Source organism: Poecilia latipinna, unplaced genomic scaffold (assembly GCF_001443285.1).
Source record: "Poecilia latipinna isolate Pla-1442-1.1 unplaced genomic scaffold, P_latipinna-1.0 Scaffold181, whole genome shotgun sequence".
In the NCBI taxonomy this organism is placed as follows: Eukaryota; Metazoa; Chordata; class Actinopteri; order Cyprinodontiformes; family Poeciliidae; genus Poecilia; species Poecilia latipinna.
In genome coordinates this window covers 278,387-305,229 of record NW_015112797.1, presented here as the reverse complement: position 1 = coordinate 305,229, position 26,843 = coordinate 278,387, and the positions used below count along the sequence as shown (strand labels likewise).

Sequence of the window (26,843 nt, the reverse complement as noted above, 5' to 3'; positions counted from 1 at the left end):
ATAATAAGTTTGCATTTCTATTATTTAGTTACATATTTAATAAGTTGTAATTAAAAAAAAAAATTAAGCATCTATTTATTTCATGGCACATTTAATGAATGATTTATTATGCATGTGTGTATTTAATTTGGTCCATTTTAACCTTACACAGCAGGAAGCTTCAAGTTCAGGTTATTTGTAAGGCAGATTTCAGCAACAATTCAGTTCAAAGAGCTTCACTCCATAAAAACACAACACAGTAACCAACTGCAAAACAAACAATAAAGATTAGATCTTGTCACCATCAAAATCATCTACAGCAGCCAATGCATTCTTCATTTAATTTTTTCACTGTGCATTTTCACATTTTCTAGCAGATTTGACATTCCTTTGTGAAATTCTGGTATTTCTATTATTGGGCCCTGCTAATTAACAATCTTCCACCCATGTTAAACTTTCACAGTTAAAGATAAAACATTTAAGACGTAAATAAAATTAAACATTTAAATAGATATTTTGTAAAATATTTATATTTACAGTGAACTTTTGCATTTATCCTTGCCTGAGAAGGATCCCAGCGATCTGAGCGCAGGGATCTTCTGTTCAGTTAGCTCCGGTCCCCATGTCATGCAGTGACGGTTGTTAATGAGCTGTAACAACCTGGTAGGACATTCCCACACCTTTGCTCTCACAAGAACATAATGTGGTTGCCCTTTCCCGAGGATTAAGTTTTATTTTTATGGACATGACTTCACTACAGTCACCTTTATATTCTTCTTGCACTCATGGTGCCATTTATTTTTGATTAAACTTTCCAATAATAAGACAATTACTGTTGTTTTTTAAATGGATTGACTCTTTGATCTTAAGTAATTTATTTGAAGAATTAGGATGAGAATGTGTTTAACAGCGAACAAAAACACGTATGTTGTTTTAGATTTTATTTTTTGCCGCATTCCCTTTAGCCTGAAATCAGGATGCTACAATTTGAAGTTCAAAGGAAGCAGATAAAACGAAAAATGTGAAGCACATGTAGGCAGTGTGCCACTGTTTTTTTTTTTTTTTTTTTAATAATGTTTTATTCACAAAGCATTTTAGATTTCCTTATTTTACATCAGAAACGTTGCTGTTGATGTAATGAAAATGCATATCTGAAACTTGACTGCTGCACATGAAGTCTATGTGGAGTTAAGGTTAAGGCTTTAGATCTGTCATAAATTGAATTCAAAGCAATGACGAAGGAAGACCGGCGTAATTAAATAATGAAATCTACCAGTTCTAGTTTGTTTTTTTAGCTCTTTGTGGATTACAAAAAGGAGTCTCTTGACAGCTAAAAACACATCAGGTCGCGCTGTGATATTTAAGAGCTCAGGGAATATTTACCTTGAAAAGTTGTCTAGGCAAGCAGCTCCAGCTGCAGGAATGCATATATACATTACTCCTAATGTTCCATTTAAGTACACCAGCAATACCATTCGAAGCGAAGAGAAAGGATCATATGGAAACATGTTTTATTTTCACACATATACCCTCCTTTAGCGTGTCAGGATGGAGATAAAGCTGTTTTGTTTTCATGGAGTTAACTGGGAATCCTGATGCCCTGGTCAAAAAACATGCAGCAAGAGAGCACAGCTGTGGTCTCATTAAAAATGAAGCGAAAGAGCAGCTTCTTCTCCTTCTGCTGAAAGTTCCCGTGGATCCTTTACTGGCAGATATTCATAAAGCCAAACCGCTGAATTGTGTCCCATATAGTGCGACCAATTGAAGACTGTGCAGATTTTTTATTATCCTCACAAATAGGTTCATGACAGTCAGTCTGATTGCTTGGTGATGTCATGGAAATCAGGTTTCAACTCCACATCTCCCTACTTTATGGTGGATCTGGGATTGACTTTTGTTTTGACGCTTTATGGCAGCTCAAGAGTGAAGTGTGGAGGATTAGGAGAAAAAAAAGGAGCTGCCGGTGCTTCTCTGCTAAAATCAAATGTGTGAATACATTATGCTGCACACGTAGCCCATCTTGACTTGGCTCCCTTCCCAAACATGGACTGTTCTGATGGGCATGTGTGTCGTAGTTTCTTACTGTGCAGGAGTTAATAAAAATGTACATTTTAGTGCTGCACTGAACCACCCACAGCCACATGCTACCAGCTATGATTTCAAACTTGTGTGTTTTGTAAAGGGTTGTACATGTATGCAGACCATAACATGGAATATACTGAATGTCTGTCGTGCTTCATAAAACATACAAATCATTCCACTTAAATTTGCTGATGTGATATTCTTATGGTGTGGGAAAGTGGTGGACACCCTTAACTAGAAAGTTAGAAACAGTAATTGTGCTAATGGTAAATCATTACACCAACACAATATTTAGTGGAAAACTTAAATTTAAATTAAATCTACCCTTCAAAGAGTACAATCCTTAATCACAAATTTAATTGTGACATTATAATTGACATGTTCTATATTTCCCTTAGATGTTGTATCTGGTCATACATTGTTCTCTGAGGTCCATGTTTTATTTTGGGAAATAAAACATGAGAGCCATGTTTTATTTCTGGAGAGAGAGAGAGAGAGAGAGAGAGAGAGAGAGAGAGAGAATAGATTTCACCTGCTTCAAAAAGTAAGAGCATGAATATAAATGTCTGACTTTCTTGTTTAGAATTTATTGGTAAAATTAACTTAGGTCAAGTTTAGTATGCTAACAGGTTTTAGTGAAAGTGTGCAGTAGTAACTCCTGTGACAGTGACTACATTGAATGGTATCAAAATAAATTATAAAACATGATCTAATTGCTCATACTTTGGAAATTGTCCTTAAAAAACAGTGCAACTTTAATAAAAATGATGAAGAGTGCTCCTCTATTGTCTGCTCCATGACTGTCTGATCTCAAATATTTTTCTAAATGGGAAAATTTCTCTTTTTCTATCAGGCTTCTATCACACAATTGACCTGTATTGCACAGCAATATGTGGGGAAGGGGCAGTGCTGCATTGCTCCATCCTTTTATATGGCAGGAAAAAACTCTGGTCACTTTAGCACTTTCTCAGGCACCTCAATAAAAGAGTTTAAACTGTAAGGTTGGTATGATGGAAAAATACCAGGAACAAGCTCATGTCATGCTGCAATTTAACGTGAATGTAGTTAAATTGCATTTCTTGTTTTGCAAAGCTCTGATCTGAGAAATTCCATGTAATTTATTCTGGTTATGTTAACCCCCAATGGTTCAAACCAACTGCATCGAGTTTCTGAGTTTTTTGCATCATTATCAGTTTCTTTGTTTGTGAAAGAGAAATGGTAAGTTTTTATTTGAAGTTTACTATTTAGAAAAATAACCATCTGTCCACTTAAGAGCGCTGATTGCACATCTCGGTGCTTTTGTTTGTGTGTTTTGAAGGGAGGTGTATTTGTGGAATAAAGTTAAAATAAGCGATGAAGGAAAAAGAGAAAGGGCAGCTTCTCTAAGCGTCGACTAATTTGCACCTCACCGGCTTGAGTTGGACATGACGGAGAGCTCGCGGGGGAGCCAATTTAAGAAGACCTCAGTGTTTTTTTTTTTAAACTGCTTCGTTTTTAAATCTGTGTTTGGGTGAATCTGTTGTTTTCCTCTAGAATTTATGCAAATTGCTAAATCTGTAATAGCCGAGAACACCGACTCTGTGTTTATTCAAAAATCCGCCTATTTTATAAAGGCCAGCCAGCTTTCCCTCCCTCCGCCCTCCCATCAGCCCTGCAAAATCAACATTTACGTGTGTTATTGAAAAACAGAAAACACAGTATTATCAATAGCTTAGATGAAATGTTAAAACATGCGAAAGCCATGACACCAAACTGCACCAAAATGTTTGAACGCACATGTCATGCTAATTGATTTACAGTCTCCCCATGCTGTTTTAGTCATTTTAAGTGTTAAAATATTAAATGTAGTTGCTTTTAACTGAATTACTTTTCAGGGAAAACTAAGTATTGTTTCACTGATCTGTAAGAATACAAACATTCGTTTTTCTGAGTATGTATAAAATATAGCATACTTAAAAAAAAAAAAAACATGTAAGTCTTAGATTGTGTTAGATTTCCTGCTTACATGACAGTTTTCCCCCCCAGAGACATTCAGATGCACTTAAAAGGCTATATACGTCAAAAGCTTTACCGCTGAACACATTTCTATAAATTCTACATCAGTGTTGGATAACCCTGAACTCTTCTCCTTTTGATTTTTTTTTCTTCTTCTTAAAGAGGTGTGACATTTCGCAGGTTAAGACTTCATGAATAACAGCAGTTGTAGGTGGTTGATGTCCTGTGTCAACAAAGCTTTTCAGCAGTGTAATTTAAGATGTTTTCACACATGTTCTCCAGCGCCTTCGGTTTTTTAGACGTTTTCCAGAGGAGGGCTGCATGCATGAACACCTCAGCAGACAGTCTGGACTGTTGGCATGCTGGTGTGCTTTTGTTAGTGTCTATACTGTGCACTTATGCCTTCTCGCACAATGCCTTCCACTCTTGTTGATATTGTGAGTATGATGCTGCAAAGAGGAGCGCAGAGAAGGTTATCATTTTTTAACAAGTGTGAAGCCGTTGAGGATTCATGCAATATTCTGAGAAAAAAAACAACTTATAAATTCTTAAACATATCTGTGCAAATTCATTTTCTATACCTCTTTTTTTATATTGCAACCACAATCTTCAATGTTTTTTTACTTGGATTGTATGGGATGAACCTTCACAAAGCAGAGCGATGAATGGATGGATATTTTCAGTGTTTTTCTTAAGAGAAATTGGAACATCGTGTTTTAGAACACTGTTTTTCTTTTAGACCCACTTTTTGCTACGATTACAGCTGCAAGTCTTTTGGGATATATTTCTTCTAGCTGCGCACAGCAAGAGACTAAATGTTTCTGCCAATTCTTCAGTCTCACGCAGATTGCATTGGGAGTGTCTGTGAACAGCAATTTTTTTTCTTATAGATTCCTAATTTGATTTGGGTCAAGACTTGGACTGCTACACAAATTTGCTTTGTAGCTCTGGCTGTATATTTAGTGTCATTTTTCTTCTGGAGAGTGACGCGCTACCCAAGGCTCAAGTCTTTTGCAGTGTCCATCAGTTTTTCCTTCCATGAGCGCGTTTTATTGACCTCTACCAATCTTCCCATTAGCTGTGATCAGCTTCTTTGTTTTTGCTAAGGAAAGGATTCCCCACAGGACCAACACATCTCAGCAGAGTTGATGTGTTCAGGGTGAGCAGTGTTAGCTGGACATGTTCAGAGTTTGGGATGTTGTTTCTGAATCTGCCATTTAAACTCTTTTCATAACTTCACTGACTTGTGTGGTGGTGCCTTGTTCACTAATGTCTTTAGGGTGTATTTACACCATTGCTCTGCTTGCTTGGTCTGGACCAAAAGCAGAATTTAGTTTTCGCTTTGTGTAGTTTGCTTTCTTATTGTCCTTTTCTGCAAGCACAATATAATTTGAAAACAAACGTGGTTGATGATCATTGGTGCAATTCAACAGAAATGAAGGGGGCGGGACAGAGCTCAGACTCGGAAAAACAAACTTTCTGTTATATACATTTGTTATAACGGTTATTACAACTGCAGAAACAGCAGCTCATTCAACACTGGATATTTCTAATTTTGGATCGACTTCAGAGAAAACACACTTGAATGAGAGGAGTTGGTTTGCGTGTTCTGACCCACACCATGCTGGCAACAGCATCGCTAAGCAAGACATGTTGGATCAGCTACAATTTCAGTACAATTACAACACGGAGCAGTTAGCGACACGGAAGGGCTAATTTTTGCCGTAAAGGCAAGCGACAGTGACTCATGAAGTCCAAAAAGACATTTCTTTAGTTGATTTGGATCGAGGCCAGTCTGTATTCACCCCAGAAGCAAACAGCACCAGAGTTTATTTGTAAGCATGACCCCTCAAAGAGTGGGTTGCGGTTCGGTTGTGTGGTCCGCACCAAGGTTTGCTTGAGTCTATTCACACCTGCAAAATAGGTCCAGACCAACGAGGGAAACAAACTTTGCTGCCTTTAAAGCGGACCAAATGTGTTGGGTGTGAACACACCCTAAATAAACCTTGGAGGCCTTCACAGAGCAGCTGTATTTATACTGAAAGTAAATCACACACCATGGACTGCACTGTATTATATTTATGGGTATGAGAGTAATTATGTATAGAGTGAATTTGTAGTAAAAAATCTTAAACTCTACTATGAAACTTTTTAGCCAGCCCTATAAGAGGCATAAATTGTTTTAAAAATAGGAATTTCAGAATGTTTGAGTACCAAAGTTTTGCTAGGTGTCTGTAAGATATAATCACTCAGGCAACTTCCCTCATTAATGTAACAGTTTCAGATAGAGTGTTCAAACCCATAACCGTTTATCATATTGGCAAGGCTCTGATAACGTGGCTTTAAGGCACAAAATAAAAAGAAATCGTGCCTGCAGCTGAGGGAAAACAGTTTGACAGTCCTGCGTGCGGCCATATGACCTTTTACACAATAATGCAATGTATTCTTGGATCAGAGAGCATACTTTTAATTTCACAGCCAGCTTGCATTTCCAGATATCCAGTGCTCTGGTTTTGATATGTTATCCACGTGTGGTGTTCAATAAGTAATGGGGTTGCCTCAGCACGCATGCATTAACGCTGCAGATCAACGGAGCTGCTCAATGCACTTCGAACGATGTGACTCTCCCAAGTGCCCTTACAGCTTTTTCCAGCCGGAAGCATCTGGTTTCAAGCTGCATAAATCATTTTTTACGTAGAAATACACGCAGACTACCGAGATTATCGAGTGACGATGCCTAAATAGAACCCCCTCTCTTGTTCTGCAGACCTACAAGCGAGATCAGTTAGATTCTGTATGTAACCTTACAAAAAACTGATGCAACAAAATCAACAAAATTGAGTTAATTTTCGATACGCTTTCTAAGACTTGCTGGTTTTATGCTTTGCAGGTATTGACAGTTCCAGATATTTTATGCAATAGCACATTCAAACCAGTAAGATGCGCTTTGATCGTTCTCATTTTTTAGAGGAAATTTCTTGTGAAACCCACTGCCTGTTCAGGTGTTGGGATTGCAGAAGTTTCTAGCAGAACTACTTGCTTCAGAGGTGATTGGCTGGTCTGTTTGAAAAATATATTCCACAGAAGCTCATTTGAGAGGCATGTTGTCAAAATCCTACTCGGTTTATACAGGTGTTGGGGAAATGCACACCCGCTTGTTATAACTTTCAACATACGAAAGTAACTAAATTGATACCTGAATTTGTTTTCACACTTTTTCTTTTAATCTGTAAGTATGAAGAGAAAAAAATTGTAATCAGGAGAAACAAAAGCTCTGGCAAATCTCTCTCCCTTTGCCCACTGTGCCACCCACACACTGCCTCATGTCTCTGCTGCTCGGCTTCTCCTCATTCGATGCATTGTTGTGTAAAATGACAACTTGGTGAAAAGGATTTCCTTCCACTCTGGGCTTATTTTACAGCAAGGTAAGTTTTCATTCCATCACTGGGGTTTTCCCCTGAAAAATAGTCACAGGTTTTGAACAGAAGGAAAAATCTTGTCACCTTTTCCCTAAAGCTGATTCTTGTTTTCCTCCGTGCATCTTTCTCCTATTAACAAAAGTATGCCAATGACGGCAACCAATGAAGGCTAAGGAAATTTCTGATTATTTTTTTTATGTATGATGTTCTTGTAAAGAGACTATTGATCTTGGAAAATTAGTTTTAGGTTATTTCTGAAAGGTTCGTTCTGAAAACAAAAGCCTGTAGCCTCAGAAAACACTGCAGTAACTATGACAGACATGAAGCGTGAGCCAAGGAAAAGGGTGTCGTCTACCAAAGGATATTTGGTTCCAGCCATGTGTCATTTCTTGCCCACATTTTGTATTCACTTGACAACAAAGGATTTGAGGTGGTTTCTGTTTTCCACTCATGGTCTGCTGTTAGGAGATGTGGTTTTAAAACATCAGCAAATAGTTTCTTCCAACAGGGTTTGATCAGGGTTCCTGATCTATCAATTAGCCCCACATAGGAAAACAAGCCAAATAAATTGGTCTAGAGCATAATCTGAAGTTTTCAAGTAATAGACAGCGGAGTTAAATAGTATATGAGAATTAAATAGACAAAGCTGCACTAACATACTTCTAATAAAAGCAATGGTTTAAGAACATTGGCACATGAGGGACATTGGACAAGGCAGAATAGTACAGATTGGAGGTACGACTTGATGTTCTCTTTCTATAGGTGATGCACGTGGCCCCATCTTTCAGCCTTTAACCTTGACCAAGATGTCGGTTGAGCTTTTGCTGTAACTAAATGTGCTGTCTTTCATCCTGCAGACTTAAATACTGGCTCAGAGCTTAAATGCTTAGCTGTGTTTCTCTCCAGGATGAAGCCACTAAAGTAACTTTTCTTGTGTGTGGCAGAAAAACCCTGAAAACATTGCCTGGCTCAGCTCTCGTTCTGCTGGAGGTTTCTTCCCGTTAAGCTGTTGCTGCATACATGCTCATTGTGAGGGATTGCTGCAAAGTCAGCAACACAATGCAAGTGAATATCTACATGCTTATCCAGAAGTGAATGCTGCAAGTTTGTGATTCAATGCAGTCTAACTGCATTATGTGATCACTGGGACCAGTTGAAATGGAAGTATTTTAATCTGTATGGTTGGATTGGATTGAAATGACTTTATTTGTGGTGCGTTGAGATGTGTTTGTGAATTTGCACTACCTAAATAAACTAAATTGAATTCAATTGAGTCAGTAAATGTTTGTCTTTGTTACGTTGGATCCACAGGGAGTTGTTTCAAGATTTCTTACCCTCTTTAACAGACTTCCCTAAAATTTATGAGGCTCCTGAAATCTTTTTTTTTTTTTCATCTGAAATCAATGTGGAAAAAATGAAATCTTTTTATCTTGTCACATTTTTTCTTTTCTACCAAGAGCCCAAAAAGCTAAATTTTGTTAAAGTGGTGGAAGCTTGTTCAAGAATTTGGAACAAACCATTTTCAGCCACAATCTTTGAGCTTATTGCAAAAAAGAGTCACAAATATAGATATAACAGGGTGCCAAGCTTGAAGCACTTACTTTCATCTCTGGGTTTCGTAATAATAGGTTACACTTACTTCATCAGACAGCATCTTATACTGACACCAAAACGATGGTAATTTTAGAAAAGATTTCACTTTCTGCCTCCTTTATACTGCACTGCTTTAATATTGTCAAATGTTAGTACACAATCTTGTAAAGGCTCCTATTATGTATGTTCTATTTCTGTCATTCATATGTGGATTACACCCTAAGAGACCTCCCCATTCTGTTTTTAAAATGCATTGTTTTCTGTGACTGTCAATCCATTGCTGTTCACTTTCTTGTGTTTTTCTGCCTTGTAATCCATCCATTTTCTGTACACCCTAACACCTTAGTGGGGTCAGCAGGGGTGATGGTGCCCATCTCCAGCGAACATTTCGGGAGAGAGGCGGGGTTCCCCCCCATACAGGTCGTCAGTCTGACCCTTGTAATAAGTTTCGTTATTTTTGTAAACTGTTAAATCAATGGGGCTTTGTAATAGCTGACCCCAGTGCTGGACACTGTTCACTAAAAAGTTAATCATAAACGTTAATCATAACCATTACATGAAAATAGTATTGGAAGCTAATGATAAAGCGCTAAATTCAACTATGTTGATAGCCAACAACAGGGTGACATCCGAAAAAATTAATTTGCGCTAAATGTTTTCAAAGTTAGCAAAAACACTAAACATGAACCCCCCTACTTGCGGATTATCAAAAGTGTGCCCACCACTGGGTGACACACTTTTTTTTTTTAAAAGGTTCGAATTGCAACAAGCTTGAATGACTATGTTAACTTAGTTCTTTTTAATTTGGAAATCAGAATCATTTTATCAATAGTTTGCATTTCAACAGCCTTAGTGCAAAGTCGTAGTTTACAACAGCGTCCTTCAAGACAAGCCAATAAATTCTGCTTTTAAGGGTTAGTCATGCCCGAGTTATAAAACCCCTCAGTATGGTGCACATTTATCTTGCAACATTCTATGTGGTGCTTCTGTTTCACACTTTTATTTTTCAATCTGTGCTCGTTTTGGTTCAGACATCAAAACTTTGGTTACCCACAGGGAAACATCCTGATTCTGGTCTGGTATCAAACACACCATTTGTCATACCTAACTACCAGTTAGAAGGCCTGCTTTTTCCATCTGCACAAAGCCACAGTCTCATGGCTTCTATTTTAGACATCAAATAATGAAGTGTACCAGATGTGTTGAGGAAATTAAGTGAAAGGGGGTAGCCTCTGCCACAAGGCGTCCTGCCTAAACATCTCTATGAGGAGCTGATGGTGAGGGAAACCAGGGTTCCTCAAAATTTAGTGCACATAAGTTTTTTATTTTGTGACAAATGTGCAAGTGGCAGATGTTCTTCTACTGTACGGATCAAAAGTTGGTATATTACGTTTAAAGTATACACGTTAACAGAATATACAAATGGGGAGCAGATGGAGCAAAATGTAAACTTCGTTTTTAAGACGTGAAGTTCACAACCACATAGAAGAGCTGTGTTGCAGAAATATGTGCTGGGGAAAAAAGGGTGTGAGGCAGGAGGAGGTTTTAGAACTGTCAGCTAACACTGGGCTCAGCACAGGCTGTAATCACACTGGTATGACTAAAGCCATTAGTTACCTGTATTGTTCTTTAAAAAGCTCCCAGTATTCCCGGGCCAGCCTCCTTTCAAGCGTGCATGGAGTCCTTAATGTGCCCAAATGTCTTTGCATGCAGCTGAATTCGAGCAGGAACAGAGGGAGCTTATGAGATTTAGATCATGGCTGGAAAGATCTGCCGTTGTGCTGACTTTGAACAAAATCAGGGTAAAAGAAACTGCGGTATTTTAGTACGCAGCTGGACACATGGAGGTACTTATTTACTGTTGTCAGCTGACAGGCTCATAAGTCTTGTTTTAGTGATTTATTTTTATTTGTTAACATCAGCTCAAGGACTTGTGCTGTGTGTGTTGGGAGCAATCACTGGCTACGGCAGATTTTCATTAACGCAACCTAAATTACATAGATGTTAAAAAAAAAAAAATGCCATTAAAAACATTAAATCATCATCAATCATGCCAAACAGTCACGGCTTTTTCCGTTTTTAAACAGTTTTTTAAATTCCCTAGCGTTTTTTTTTTCCCTCCCAAAACTCATTAATTTCGGAGCATTTGAATTACATACAAAACAGTTAGTTGATGAAAACCGTATTTAAGTTGTTCTGAGTTGTAAACAAAAAAACAAAAAAAATGAAAGAAGTTTAATTAAAATAAGGGAACAAAAGATCCCAGAGAGAAAATAAAAAAAGGCAAATTAAGTTTTATATTGTGACCTGGCCTGGTTCTGTCAACATTACCTGGTCTGATGTTTTTCTCACAGGGCCGCCTGCTTTATTAGGAAGTAACTCTTATAAGGAAGCAACCTTAACCTGCCCTGTTTCAAACACAGTAGTTGTAGAAATGGTTGCTCTTACATGAAAATGTGTTTATTCGTATTGAGGACAAAAAAAAATCTTCAATAATTAAATAAGTTTGACTTTATCTCGGCTGTTAATATGGATACTGCCATGCAAGACAAAAAAAAAAACCCATACTGCTGGTATAATAATAGTTGTTGATCATTATAGTCATTTTGTATGAACAACATATATTATTTAAATTGGCAAAACCAGATGTCGGTGAATTATAAATATTTGGATTAGTATCCACTAAATCAAGAAGCTGTTTTCTAACAAATGTTTATTTTGAAGAATATTTTATTCTTTTTTTTTTTAACTCTTCTTCATATGCCCATCTGACATTACTTGTAAATTATTTGAGCTACCTGCTCAGGTAGCCAGTCTGAACATTTTTTTAAAAACTGCAATATTTCTTGCCAGTCATCTCAGAAAGTGAAAAATCACATCCGGTCATATATTCTAAGCCTTTGTTTCTTGTAATATTCACAGTTATGGTTTACAGATAATGAAAACCCAAATTCAATGTTTCAGAAAATGAGAATACTGTGACAAAGGTCATTAATAGAAACTCCTGGTGTCACAGCCTAATTGGCTAATTAACTCAAAACACCTGCAAAGGTTTTGTGCTGCTTTACACAGTCTCTCACTCTGGGTCAGTTGGCTACACAATCATGGGGAAGCCTGCTGATTGGACAGGTGTCCAGAAGACAGTCATCGACACCCTTCACAAGCAGGGTAAACCACAAAAGGTAATTGCTAAAGAAGCTGGTTGTTCATGGAGTTATATATCCAAGCATTTTAGCAGAACATTTTGGTAGGTAAAGATGCAACATCAACAGGGAGGACTTGAGTTCTTAAGCAAAATCCAGTCCAGACCATCCACCACACACACAGACCAGTACTAGACATGGGCTAAAAATGTGGCATTCTCAGTGTCAAGCCATTCCTGAACCAGAGAGATGATACCATCTGGGTAAGCAGAAAAGGAACTGGACCGTTGCACAATACTCCAGAGTCCTGCTTTTAGATGAAAGTAAAGTTCTACAATTTAATTAGGGAATTAAGGTATTTTTGTTTCAAGGATAACCCCTTGAGATATATAATCTCATTTTCAAGGGGGGCCTTACAAAACTTAAAATAAAAGAGGAAGATGAGACAAGAGGATGCTGCCTAATAAACTTTAGAGTGCATAGAAATGTACATGCTTTTCAGAAGCCTGACATTCGTGCTTAAAACATTGTTTTTCATTGGTCGAATGTGATATTTTGATTTTCTGAGAGTGAATTTTGGGTTTCCTTTGCACCTCAAAGTCATAAACATTAAAAATGCAAAACAATAAAATGAAAGCTCGAAATATTTTACTCGAATTCGGTTGGTTTGCAATTTTCTTCCTTTTATTTTTCTTTAGAAAACAAGAGAAAGAGGAGAGAAAAAGCCCAAACTTGGATAAGAACCAGCACTAATATTAAGGGAATTCTCCAGAGTGGTGTCGGCACTCAGATCTTAACACGCAGAAAACAGAGCATGACTGGTAAGACTGTTTCAGAGATGAATCATTGATCTATGGTTCTCTTCCTTATTTTCAGAGGAATTGGCAGTGAAAGATATTGACGAGCATCATCGGCATTTAAATGACAAAACAAGCGTGTTTCTCTGAATTTCGCTGAGACAGCAGGGAGGAGGGGGGAGGCAAATCGTAACTCGGGCATTCTGTCCTGCTGTTAAGCACTAAGACTCACCATCCAGTGAGGATTGGAAGGAAAACCCGGCTTGTCTCCAAACTTGTTAAACACATAAATGGTGTTAACATGCTTTGTTCCATTGCACAGCCCCCCACCCTGTGCCTACACCTCCACACACCCCTCCTCCAACCCTATATCCAAACACTCCCCCTTTTCAAAGTTGAGTAAACCTGCCGAGAAGCGAGCGGAGGAAGCTTAGCCCTGATTTCAGTGCGGTGGAGGAGCCAGAGGACCCAGGGGACACTCAGGTTACCAGCATTGAATCCTGCAGTATTAGCAGGGCACGGGGAAATAACAACCTGCCATCTGGAACCTATGTTAAAGCCATCCTAGCCTTGCAGCATTCAATCACACTGACCTCAATTAAGTGTTATTTGTTTAGTATTTATATTCTCTTCTCCCATTGCCTGCAGAGCTTTCTGTTCCTTGTTGTATCGGATGCCTTAACGTGCTTTGTCAGATCCTGAGTGAGATTTTGTTAGGGGGGTCTCCTATTCTTTATGAGGTTTTTATTAAACTTAAAACAATTGTACATTTGAAGAGGTCTGAGGAAGAGAGCACCTTAAGTGCAGCACATAAAGGCTACCTTTGTGTTTGAGTGACATTGGATAGTTTGGTAGATTAAAATTTGAGCTTTTTTTCCCCGTTTTTCCTCATGACTCAACATTGCTTTTTTCTTTTGACCCCACTTAAACAGGAGACAATGACTGCACTTAACTAGGTCATCCTTCCTTTGAACCTTCAGGCTCCACACTTGCTCTAAAGGGGAACGTTATTTTGCGGTTTCTCATTTTTGCCGTGCAAAAGGTTGATGGATATATTTTTATATATTGGATGTAAATGTTTTTAGATTTGGTTTGCTTTACTTTTTTTAAAATTAAAGCTGGTGGAGGTAATGTTTATTAAAGAAAAAATATGTTTTTTTTACATTGTCATCTTTCTAAAATAATGCTCTAAGTTTGTCTAAAGAGATTTTTGCCAAAAAGTAACGACCTCTTTCTTTCCAGAAGATGTTCTAGGCAAAAAAAAATCACTTTTGAGAAAAAAAACTTTATTTTAGGAAGACCATTATTGATCAGTGCATACTTAAAAGTGAACAATACCAAGACCCTCATCCTGGCTGTGATTGTTTTTTTTTTGTTTTGTTTTTTTTTTCTGACGAAGCTGTGTATTTCTGCTGATGGCAATAAGACCACAAGAAAGAGGCAGAGGATATAATTTTTATTATAATTATTTCTAAAACTGTCAGGACATAGTGACAGTTCTAATAAATGTGTATAGAACACACTTTTATAAAACTTTCATACTACACTGTAGTATGAATCAGGAACCTGTGTTCCAGATAGGTTCTTAAAACTTTTTTTACTGTTAATTTGCTTGGAATTTGAAACCTTAGCTTCACAAAAAATGTAAGGATGAAGAAGTCAGAGATCTAATGGCTAATTTTTGATCACTCATTAAATAAAATCTGTTTTGCAAAATGTTTACAATTTTAACATAAAATCAAATTTTTCCTCAAAAACATCCCAAACTGACAGAACTCTCTGTCTCTGCATCACTGAACAAGTGCAGCAAAATCCTTGTAGTTGTGGAGTAGAGGTATTTCTACAAAAGAAAAAAAACTGAAAAGAACTAAAGAATATTGCTTCCGGCTTCCTCCCAGAGTCCAAAAATATGACTGAGTTAATTAGTCTCTCTAACGTGCCCTGAAGTATCAGTGTGTGTGTGTGTGTGCGTGCGCGTGCACACGCATGATTGTTTGTCCTGTGTCGCCCTGTGATTGACTGACGACTTGTTCAATGTCTGCTGGAGATAGGCACCAGCCCTCACATTACTCTTGGATTTATCCATTTATTAGATGGATGGATCGATGAATTATAAAATGAATAACATGTCCAACCTAATATTTGAGAGGAAAAAGCACTGATTTACTACTATGCTTTAGGTTGTTAAATCATTCATTAATTTATTGCAACAGTACTGAAGCCTTAAGCAACTTCCTGTCACTGATCATTAAACATTTAAACGTCAGTCTGTATGTTTGAATTCCCTGTAGAATATTTGGATTAATATTTTAATTGTGAGATTGTCAAATGTGTCCTTATCTAGAATTAGCTAGAGCCAGCCATACTTCCCCCCCCAGCAGCTGTCTGGAAGGAATTCAGCAGCAATAAACATCTTTTTGCTTGGACTGGATTTGAATCGCTGCAGTTATTATGTTAAACAGATAACATCTGCCTGCAACCAACATCAGGGGGCTTAAGAAGAGTAAGTAGAAGAAGTGCATTCCTAAAACAAATTGAACAGTTTGAACCTACTGGTGCTGCTTTTTCTTTAGAATCTTTGACAAGTTTATCGCACATTTTTTAACGATTGTTTCTTCTCTGCTTGCATTCAGTCTTGCTTGAAGAAGCATTTTTGTGACAGAAATGGGGATATAGACGACTGGGGAAAAAAACGACAGACGTGTGTGTCGTCTGCCTGTTGTTTGTTGTTTGACTCCAAGCCTGCGGATTCACAAAGGCAAGTATATCCCTGTTGGACCCGAGTCGTCTTCACTCACACTTCGTCTATGCTGGTGTTCCAGACGGTGCATATCTAGTGCTTAGACATGATGCATTTGTTTTAGTTTTCGACTGGCCAAGCACAAAATCAGCCGAGTAATTGGTGTATTGTATTTGAAATGAAGACTGAAAGTTGGCACAGAATTTACACCCGTATAAATTACTACACATTGAATGTTTTGCTTTTTAAAGAATTTGTCAGAGGTTTTACTTCTAAAGTACGCCAACAACTCTGAATTATATTTATCTTTTACAATCTGCCTGGTGGTCAGTACTTGTGTTTTAAACCCAACATGGGACAACTGGACGATCGGTTTTCAATAGCCGTATTACCCTCATAGTTATTGCACTTTGAGAAAAGAAAAAAGTCAATTTTTATAGCAGTAGATTCCCCTTAACTATGTAAAAATTAGACATGGTATCACCAGCAGCAGTAGCTGGATTCCTGACAGGTTTTGCTGAGGTTGGCAGCGTTTAAACTAGGATGCCCAGAGGGACGTTTCTGTCCATCTCATTCTTTAATAATGGTAATAAAGTCTTACCTCTGACTCGACTTTGATTATGCAAGTGCAAGTCTGTTTCTAATGAAAATAAACCTTAAATCTAAAGCTGTTAAAAATGTACATTTCTCTTTAAATGGCACATAGACATGACAAATTAAAATCAAAAATTGCAATCTCTATGATCATTGTGGTTACTTAAGCAACAGCAACGTCTCTTTGGTGCAAAACGTCATAAAAAGGCTCAATTAATTGTATTTTGTAACAAAACTTATCCTCTCTACTTGCTGCAGTGTCACATAACCCTACTTTTACGTGAGGGTTTAAATTCTTGAGTTTAGCTGCTGCAGTTTTTCTTTATTTCTTTTTACAAAAATCCTATCTGCACCTGTGGTAATGAATTAATGAGTCTGTTGACAAGTGTGGCGGCGGCGGGACGGGGTGGCTCTCAGTGAGGCGTGCGTTCAGCAACAGAAGACGGGAACGCAACATGAGACTTTACATTTCAGTTTACTAATAATGACCACTCTATTCATCAAATGCACCCCCACGGCTAAAAGATGTGAGAAGTGTACATTATACACCTTGTGCTACAATGGTGATATTTACCAAAGGAAAAAAAAAACAAAACAGTCTAGCTTGGAAATAACCTGAATGAAAACAACAGTTTTATTCATAAAACCTAATTTTAAAAAAAATAAATAATCTTGTCGTGATTTAACCTCAGAGTAATTTAGGGAGCATTTCATGTGATAGAGCAAGAAAAGATGGAATAAAAGAACTAGTTTTTAAGATTTTTGTATTTTGTATAAACCAAAAACTATAAAGGGTGATTTTATTTAGTGGTTTCAGAATAAAGACGACTGACTACAAAGCGAGAACTATTTTGCATCAGGGTGTCAACATTAGTTTGAGAGCAAATTTGACAGAAAATTTTAGAAAGTTTGAAAAATATCTTTTGAGAAATGTCTCAAAGTTTTGCTTTTTTTTTTTTGCAAAAGTGATTCTACATATTATTCGCTCAAGTGAGGCTGAATATATTGTCACATTTTTGCTTTTCTTTTTGTAAATAATTTATTAAGTTACTTACTAGTTTGTGTTGTACTATCAAATAAAATTTGGAACAAATTGTAAAACATATTTCAAAGAATACTTTTGTGAGGCTTTGTAAATGAGAATTAAAATCAGAGTTAGCAGAAGAAAACAACTGAATGATGATTAATATTTTCTGTAGTGCATGAAAAACATGCCATAAATTACTTTTCTTTGCAACTACTTCCAGCCACATGCATAATGTTTTTGTAAGGTTTAATCATTCAGATTTCCAGGTTTTATGCTTTTCAGGTTTAATTCTTCCTCCCTCGTGAGAATAACATTTTGGCTCCAGAGGTTTCTTTTCCTTCTCTTTATGCAGGCAAAATATGCAAAAACTGTAAAAATGGAAAGATGAAGCCTATTAGGAAGGAATGAAATAGCTTTTTAAAAGCCATGCTGATAAACTGGTGGGGAAATTGGTAAAAGCTTTAACCCTTAAAACAGTTGACATTGTTTCTCTTTTCCTTTCCTCTATTTTATTTTTTATTCATTTCCTCGTGAGTGGTTTTAATTTTTTTGTATATCACAGCACCAACATCTCACCGCGAAGTATTTTTTTTTTTTTTAAAAAAGAACATTTCAAACTCTCACACTTATTTTGCAGCCTTCTGTGATTATTGTACATTGGTCTGAAGTTTGGCTTTGGTGTGTACCACACTATCAGCATGTCACAGGGCTAGTTGCTTTCTACAGATATCCGGTAGATAAAAGCTGCAGAACTGGGACTCTGAGCCCTCTGCTAAATGTCCCCCAGCATCAGTGACGGGCATCGACAGGAGAGGATGCCTTCAATGCCCACCAAGTCGCATGTCAGAGCTCTTCCCAATCAGCTGATAAAGGTTCTGTTGGGGTCATTTTCTGTCTTTTTGTTTAGTTTGCAGTGCAAAGTACCACAGCTAGGAATTGTTTTGATTCAGAAACATTGGAGGGGTCTTCACGTATGAATACCTGCTTAAAGATTTGCCATTCAAATCAGATCTTTGACTAGGCCTTTCCTAAAAGCCCATGTCAATAGCTTATTTTTTTAAGCCATTCAGAGGTGATCATCTTGGTGTGTTTCGGATCACTGTCCTTACGCGTGTTTAAGAGTAACGTTACTGACTGGTGTTTTGTTTTGTTTTTTAATCAAAATTACGTTAATTTTACAGCAAAACCAATGGTGGCATCTTATAGTTAAATCATTATTAAATTACGAACACTGGCCCTAATTGTTAGGTGGTTTAAATAATGTTCAGTCTCTTTTTGTGAGATTTGGGATGAGGAGTTGATGGGGATACATGGATATGAAAGTTAATTTTTTTCCTTTAACAAAGGAAATCATCTTTTGAAAAAAAAATGCAATTTGCATTTACTATATTTATTTTGAAAATGTACTTGATGCTCTAAAACGGAGACAAAAAGGAATAAAAACATTAAAATTGTATTTGGGGCAAATATTTCATAATGGCAATGTATGTGTAAAATCCCTGCAAATCAAATTGTTTGAAATATTTATAAAATGTGAATCGAATATAAAAACCCACCTACAATTCCAGGATTCTAAATCATTTAAGCTAAGTTAAAGATAATATTTAATATCATCTCCCTCTGTTTTGTTAGTAACTTAGAAGCATTAATTTTTAAACCATGAAAGCTGGCTTTCCAAGTCTGGGTTTGGTTAATAGAACCATTAGACTGCATGGCATGAGTTAAGTGTAGCTGCATGCATGCGCGGAGCACAGAATGATGTGTTAATTCTGGGTAATTTATTACCCCTGGTGTCGCCGGGCGAGGCGCCGCTGACAGATTCTGTCTCTCTGGGATCACCCTTAGCCAGGCTTCCATGGGCATTACCTGCTTAGCAGTGACTCTTGCATGTGGTGCTCACATCCGCTGATGCAAGTATGATGTAAAACCCTCAGTGCAGGGAAAACAACAGCAAGGAGACACACGGTGAGCATTTTATCCGGCTGGTAGTCTTTGAAGGTAGAGAGCTAAAAGCATACCTGTGGAGAGGAAGAAGAAGATCAAATTCAGCATCGCCGTTATAGGCATTTGCTTGGCGCTCATATGGTTTTTATTTATGGAAGTATCCTTTTCTGTCTAAGCCAAACTCTGATTAGATCAGTGTTGCTGATTGTGGCCTAGAGCTAGAGATCAATCCTAATTTACTGGGAGAATTAAATTTATATATAGGAGGATGCAATGCCCTACCCTGATGGAGGAAAGGTCATTTTCTCCCATATGTGTGAACAATCAAAGAGGGAAACTAAAAGAAGACAAACTAAGCCTTTAGTTAAAAAAATCTGTCTTAATTAAATGTAAATGCTAAACTTTTCCACCTTTGATTATGCCTCAATCAGACTTTATTTTATTTTATGCCCTTAATTCATATAGAGCATGGCGGTTAGCCATCTAGTCAAAATCAGCAACGGAGGTAGCAGTATTCATAGACTGTAAATTGAAGCCGTTAATGAAAGGTCTATTCCAAAGAAACACTCTTCCTGAAGCGTAACACTGTGTGGTAGATGTGCAATAAATTTGACCCCATTGACGTCAATGTTGTATCATTGACACATGGCGGGTATCAACATGGTTGAATTTAGCGCTTCAACCATGCTAAATACCATGTGTAATATTAGCAGAACTAATGTTTATGAGTAGTGTTTTAGGGTTAGCGCAGCTAACCTTTTTTTAAGTTAGCGGAGTCCACCACTGGAAAACGTCATCCTCTGCTGTTTGGATATACAGCCAGAGCTAAGATAAAAATGTTTAGATCAGAGCAAAGTCATGCGTCATAATGACTTAGTCAATGTCCATAACTAAAACCAAGTGAGAATTTGTCAAACCACACAGCTTGAGCTGTTTTGCTCAGAAGAAATATTGAAAATTTCACTCACTGAAAGTGTAAAGCTGGTCGAAACCATACTCCAAAAGTCTGGTTACAACATACTACTTAACATAAAGTTAAGTGGTATGACTGCAGCATAAACCAACACTACCCCGGGACAGTCCTCCCAAGGCCCTTTGTCTGAACTGTCAAGATAGTGTGATATCTTTATTTCATTGTCTGAGAAAGAGGATTTTTTTTTTTTTGTATTGCAATGTTATGAAGCTGACGAAAACAAGTCCATTGTGTTTACAGCGGTCCACTGCAGCAGCCACGCCTTCTCCAAACAGTGGATCTTTATAGTCGGAGCTGTCATCTGGTGGCTGATGAAGCTAGAGAGTGATTAGCCACACCCAGGGGCTGTTGAGAAGGGAAATGTGGGAGGTGTGTGGCTGTCAAAGGAGGGAAGGCAGAGATGACTCAGTTGAGCACTTAGAGTAAGACCATTTTCATGCAGCGATGCTTCTTCTGGCTTTGCTGTGTGTGCTGATTTTTTTTTTTTACTGTTGATATTGAACATCCGCTGGTTTTATTGTCTCACCGCGGCTGCGGCTGCTGTTTGTGGTGCATCAGGTTATCGTGGATCTCATGTCCATATATATATATATATATATATATGTGTGTGTGTGTCCATTGAAGCCAGGGATGGCTGCTGGTTCATTTTGCAAAGTGCAGCAAACATCTATATTATTGCTGTTGTGAGGAAACTTAATTACTCCAGTTTATGTGATTGATTGACGCTTTCACTATGTGCTGCTCTTCCTACTGAACAGTTGGAAGCACTTTGATCAGGAAGTCAATTGTGTTATGTCGAAAAGTGTTAGTCTGATGCTTATACACATAGACTAACACAGGAACTTTAATCCTTTTTTAATTTTCTGCTTTTAATGGTTTATTTGTATGGAGGGCCAAAAGGAATAAAATTAAATATGTAGACGCATCATTAAATCATTAATTAAATGCACTATGGCATAAATAAATGTTTAATTATNTNTTNAAATACACAACTAATTTATTAAATATGTAATTAAATCATTAAAATGCAAACTCATAATAGCTGATGCAGATGATTGATTAAATGTGCATGTAATTATTTTATGGTTCCTTTTCCTGTGGCGCCCCCATGAAATCATTTTATCTGTCAAACTGATGTTGAGGGGCGGGGCTATGGGCGGGGCTTTCACTGATTTGTTGAACTCCACTAGTCTAACCTGATTCTTTGAAAATTATGGTGGTTCTTGTAATGGAACATTTTCATAATAATTTCCAGAAGCCGCTAGGAGAGATGTTACAGTTATGAGACGACATAGAAGCAGGAAATTGTCATCCAGGTTACGTGGTCGATCAAGTCAAAAAATTGTGGAGTTCAACAGGTCAGCGTTGGCCTCGACCCTCAACTTTGATGCTTGAGTTTGACATTCTTTCATTGTGATGCTGCAGGAACAATGAAATAAAAATTTTTTTAGTCATATTCATCGGCTATTGTAGGTTTGCATTTCAGTAATTTAATTTCATATTTAATCTACTAAATAAATTATTTAAACAGTTAAGCATATATCTATTTCATGGTACATCAAATGAATGATTTAATTATGTATTTATTAATTTAATTTTCCTCTTTTGGCTCACCGTATATTTGAACCATTTATTTTAAGGGTACAATATTCAGAGATTGTACCTTTGAGATTTATAAACATGAGATTTATAATGAAGAACTGGGCGCACACTAAGGCTGCACAATATACCGCAAATCCATCATTACTGCATCATCCATCGCATATCACCAAGAGCTGCCTGGACTGCAATTAGCTAGGTTAGCTAATTATTTAGTACAATGCTTGCGTGCTCCTTTTGCCTGTAATATATTCAATGGAGCTTGTTTAATGCAGCATAAAAAGCTTTAAAAGGTGAAGTGGTTGTCAATAAAACCTTGTTAATATGGAAATATGGATTTTCTTTTTTTACAGTAGCTAGATGGGACCACTCATTATCCTCACATTATCACGCTTTTAAATGATTTATTTAGTGCAAGTAATATAATTCTAGCAACATTTACTGATACCCTTGCAAATCACAAGTTCCTAAAAATGTTCAGCCCTACCTTACAAACTTGAAGTTAGCTTGCGGTTTGCCCTATTGATTCCAATTTCAGTTTTGATGCGTATTTGGGATTGTTGATGTGGTGGCACACCCCTTCCAAGTTGCAACTGTTTGACACACACCTTTAGGCGAAGAAAACTTTGATCAGGAACAGTCCAGGAACCACAAATGTTTAAGCCTGTTGTAAACTGAAAGCCACTAGCCTTAAACTGAACAACTATTAGCTGCTGGAAAGCACTGACCTCAGCTGTACTGAAAAAGTATGAACTAAGCTTAAACATTTGCGACCATGGCAGAAGAACTTTAATAAAAGAATGTTGCTAAAGTGCAATCTGCACATATTGGCAGCGGTGTATACATGCCTGAGTGTGTATGTATGATTTTGACTCTTTGTGAATTAGTTTATTTTTAATGGGGGTTTTCACACCTGATAGTTCAGTAGATTCGGTTCTACTGGGGACAAAAGTTCAACATTTATTACATTTTTAACTGGTGTGGTTCACTTTCCCACTGCACTGTGACTAGCAAACCGTCTCAGAGTTCAATTCACACCTCCCTAAACAAACTGGATTTTCCAGACAAAGGAACCAGAGTTCAATTAAACCAGAGTAAACAGGACTGGCGTCAATGCATCCTATATTCTAATTCAAAAGAGTTTTGATAAAATAAGTAATTATGCCATGTAAAGACAATGGTAATCTGTGTCTTTTTTGTTGTTGTCTTAAATTAGCTTAAAAAAAAAAGGTGCAACCCTTCCAAATCTTATAAATGGCTTAAGCCAGAGGCTGAGTTATAACCCCCAGTGGCTCCTGAGGGCAACGCTGTGGACCACTTCAACAGAAGGGGATGGCATTTGACAATCCCACAGGCTATGGTGGGCCGCAGCTTCTGATAAGCAGACTTTCTGAGAAAAATACTTTATTATTTCTGGCTGGGCTGCAAGAGTCGGCCTCACACAGCAGGACCGGGAGTGAGCTGCCAGCAGCTCGGCAGACTGGTAGCATGAATCTCCGTCTCTTGGTTTGTTTGTTAGTTGGTGCTCCTGGGGGTTTCTTTTCAGACATTGTGGTCAGTAAGCATTTTTCTATTTTTATTCTTTTTTTTGTAGCATTTCTTTCAGTAAAATTCTCACAGACTTGCACGGTTATATCACAGCCAATCAAGCTGATATATACACCCACCAACAATGCATTCTGCTTTAAAGTTTCAGCAGCCTGGATCCAGTTGTGTGAGTCTCAGATGCTTGCAGTCCACTTCTTCAGTCGAGTTCTACTTGAGTTATCCTGAGACAATCTCCTGCATCCCGTTGAGAGGGGAGTGTAATTGGTATCCAGCAGTTCAAGAGTAGTGTCTTTGCAGGGAGTTCTTCCACTGAGGGCTGCTGCTTAAAAGCAGCATGTACCTCTTAAACTGGAAAAAGCATGCACCTGGTGACTAATTTGGAAATGCATGACTCTTGTTGCGCGATTTTAAACCAAAAACAATTGCTTGCAATTGCTGGTGTGCTGCACGTTGTGTACTGCGAATGCAAACATGAACACCAAAGAGATCCCTCTGATCCCTGGAAATGAGGAAGTGAAGTGATTTGAAGGATTATTTGCGTATTGGATGAGGATGGTGCAATCCAAGTAAAAATGGTCGCTGGAGAGAAATATGGGATAGATTTGGATGCTACAAGTCAAACTAAATCTGCTTACTTTTATTTGACTTTTTCTGGCTTGCTTATTTTCTTCTATGTAAGCGTTTTAAAGGATTTTACTTGAAGAGCACTGATGGGATCTTCTATTGTATTAAAAAAGATAGGCACCGTTTTTGGATCCTCTTAATTGTAAGGTCAGGTCATGTCATTGCGGTGGCTCATTTTGTTTTGTCTTTTTACCCAGAAGAAATAACGCTTAGTTATACTTTTTAAAAGCATTAGCAATTGATTTACCATCTGCAGCAGTGTTGTATTTAATTTAGGAAGCCTTTTCTTGAGATGCCAGGGAAAGTATTGGATTGATCCAATGTTTCTGTGGTTGTTTAAAGCCTGAAGTAAAACAGTGTATGCCCTCCCCCACGTCTTACTTCCACTGCCAGACAACTGTCTGAAAAAGGATTCCTTTGCCTATAAAACATATTCAGCTGTTTGAAAATATTTCCAGTTAAGAAAAACAATACTCATAAGCTACTAACCCATTGTCAGGCCTCATTCTCGCTGGGTAACGTCTGGTTTGAGCTGTTCGCGTCTCCATTGCAGTGTCTCACTGCTGTGGGCACGAATATGGGCAGAAACGTGGGCAGGACGAGCGAGTGCCGGAGCTGTGGCCGACACTCCGGTGTTTTCAGCAACACTCACCAATGTTGAACCGCACGGTTGTGGTTTAAATGGACTCAAATCAACCCTGCTACGTTGTATTTTGTCTTGTAGAAATTTATTTCTGGCCCAAACCGAAAGAAAACAATTCAGATTAGCTAATCACTTTGTGGCATTTTATTTTCTTAAACATGAAATTGTTTGGTTGTCAAATTCAGAAGTAGTTTTAACATAAACCTTCGTATTTTATTTTCTTTTTACATGATTCAAGTGTAGCGACCTGTCCTTACTGTTTAAAGAAACTTAGATAAGTGTTCCCATAACGACTAATTCCCCCTTCAGGAAAAACGAAGCATTTAAATTTAATGAAATCACATTGAACTCAATTAAATTGAACTGAATTACAGCTGCATGATACATGGAATCCAGACGGGACTGGAGATGTAACAGTGAAATTGTCTGTAGTAGGAGTGGGAAACTACGTTTCAGGAGTTAATATTTTTACTTTACCGTAATGTTGGAGGTAAAAGATCGCGTTTACCAGCTAATGCCGCCTAAAAACATAAGTAATTTATTTTGATATTCTTGCAAAAGTCAGCAGCATGATAAAAACAGCAGAGCAAATAGACTTTCATGTCATAACAGATGCCGCTGTTATTTTTATAAAGTAGAACATTTCAGGGCTGCATGCGTAATGTACTGGACCTATTCTTCTCTATTATGTTGGGGTTGATCTCAGGATTGTTGCAGTAGGAATAGTTTATCTTTTTTTGCACTTCCAAAGGAACAGTCCTGAAGCAATGGAAACTGCACTTAAAATATTTTTGTTCGCCACATCATTTATTTGCAGTGTTTGAGTCTCAGACCTTCCTCAGGCTACTGCTGTGAACCTCAAATATATATGTAACAGCGACTTTGACAGTTGCAAGTTTACAGTAGGTTGATTATTGCTTAGCTGGTATTAGGTTTGGTTTCCCTGCAGGCCAAACTATAAATCAAATTCATGTCTTGCCTTTGCAGGATAATGAGCAGTAGTTGCAGACTAATGAGAGGCAGGTCACCAGCAGAGTACTTGTCGAAAGACCCTCTTTTAAACCTGTGTGAACTTTATTTCTTTTCTTGATTGTTCCTAACCTTACGACTACCCATTACTTATTTCCATTAAGTCAGGTTGGGCTGTGTAACCCTGGATCAATCCTTATGAGCTGCATTTTGCCAAGGTCAGCAGTGTTCATCATTGCAGAAAGTGAATAAACAGTCTGCTTCTCCCTGTTGCTTACCAGGCTGGTTTGAAAACATTATTCCCTTTCTGTGCTCCTGCTGTCAGGACTAAACCTTGAATTGCTTAGAGTGATTAGTAGCAGGGAGCGTGCTACAGCGATGGTCCCAGGCTACTTTTGTTTATGTTCAGGCTTTTACGCATTCTGTTTAATGCGCTTGCGGGGCTCGCTTTTGATCCAGGAAGGAGGCTGCTGAGATACCCCTTCGCCGTCGTTCCTCCCCTCTCCCCACTGCTTGCATAAGCGCTACCAAATTCAGTTCTGTCTGACAAGCCGTTTAACCACCCCCACCACCTCTGCCCAAGTCTTTCTTCCCCTCTATTGAAAACACACCTTTCTGTTGACTGAGGAAGCTTTTCTATGGAGCTGAGGCATGTGAAAATCTTTCAGAAAAGGAGTAAGTGCTGCCTGTTTGGAGCATTCTTTGCTTTCAATAGATGTTGTAGACAATGCTCTTGATATCTGCCCAAACTTCTTCCAAGCATGTCTACAAGTAGGCTTGGGGTGATATGAGATTCTCACGGTGGGTAAAAATGCCACGGTTTCACGGTAATTATATGGGAATGAAAAAAAAAATGTTGCTGTTGCTAAAATTGTATATTTTGTAATATCATACATGATTAAAACTTTCTAAAACTAATATTTGAACACTTTGTAAGTCTAGCTGTTCTTTTCAATTAATCTTTTTCTACTGAACAATCTTGTGACATTGTTTTGCTGTTGTGCTCTTGATAGATTTTTAGAAAGAGAAATGCACGGATCAGGCTTTTTCTTGCCAATACTGATATATGGCTTTCTTTTAGTCTTTCAATTCCTTTTTTTTTTTTTTTTTTTTTTAAGGATTTTCCCAAAAAAAAAAAAAAAAAATTTTTTTTTAAACCAAACTATTTTTTTTT

General features: G+C 37.7%; 1 protein-coding gene across 13 annotated transcripts in view; it reads left to right on the top strand.

Moving 5' to 3' along the window:
* The window catches only part of tenm4 (teneurin transmembrane protein 4), a 218,941-nt gene that overhangs the window by 16,724 nt on the left and 175,374 nt on the right, over positions 1 to 26,843 (top strand). For 2 of the 13 annotated variants that reach the window (XM_015030414.1, XM_015030415.1), the window contains exon 2: positions 12,910 to 13,032. The exons of the other annotated variants lie outside the window; for them this stretch is intronic. The gene's annotated coding sequence lies outside the window, so the exon portion shown is untranslated. The remainder of the gene's footprint in view (positions 1 to 12,909; positions 13,033 to 26,843) is intronic. 13 annotated transcript variants of the gene reach the window in all.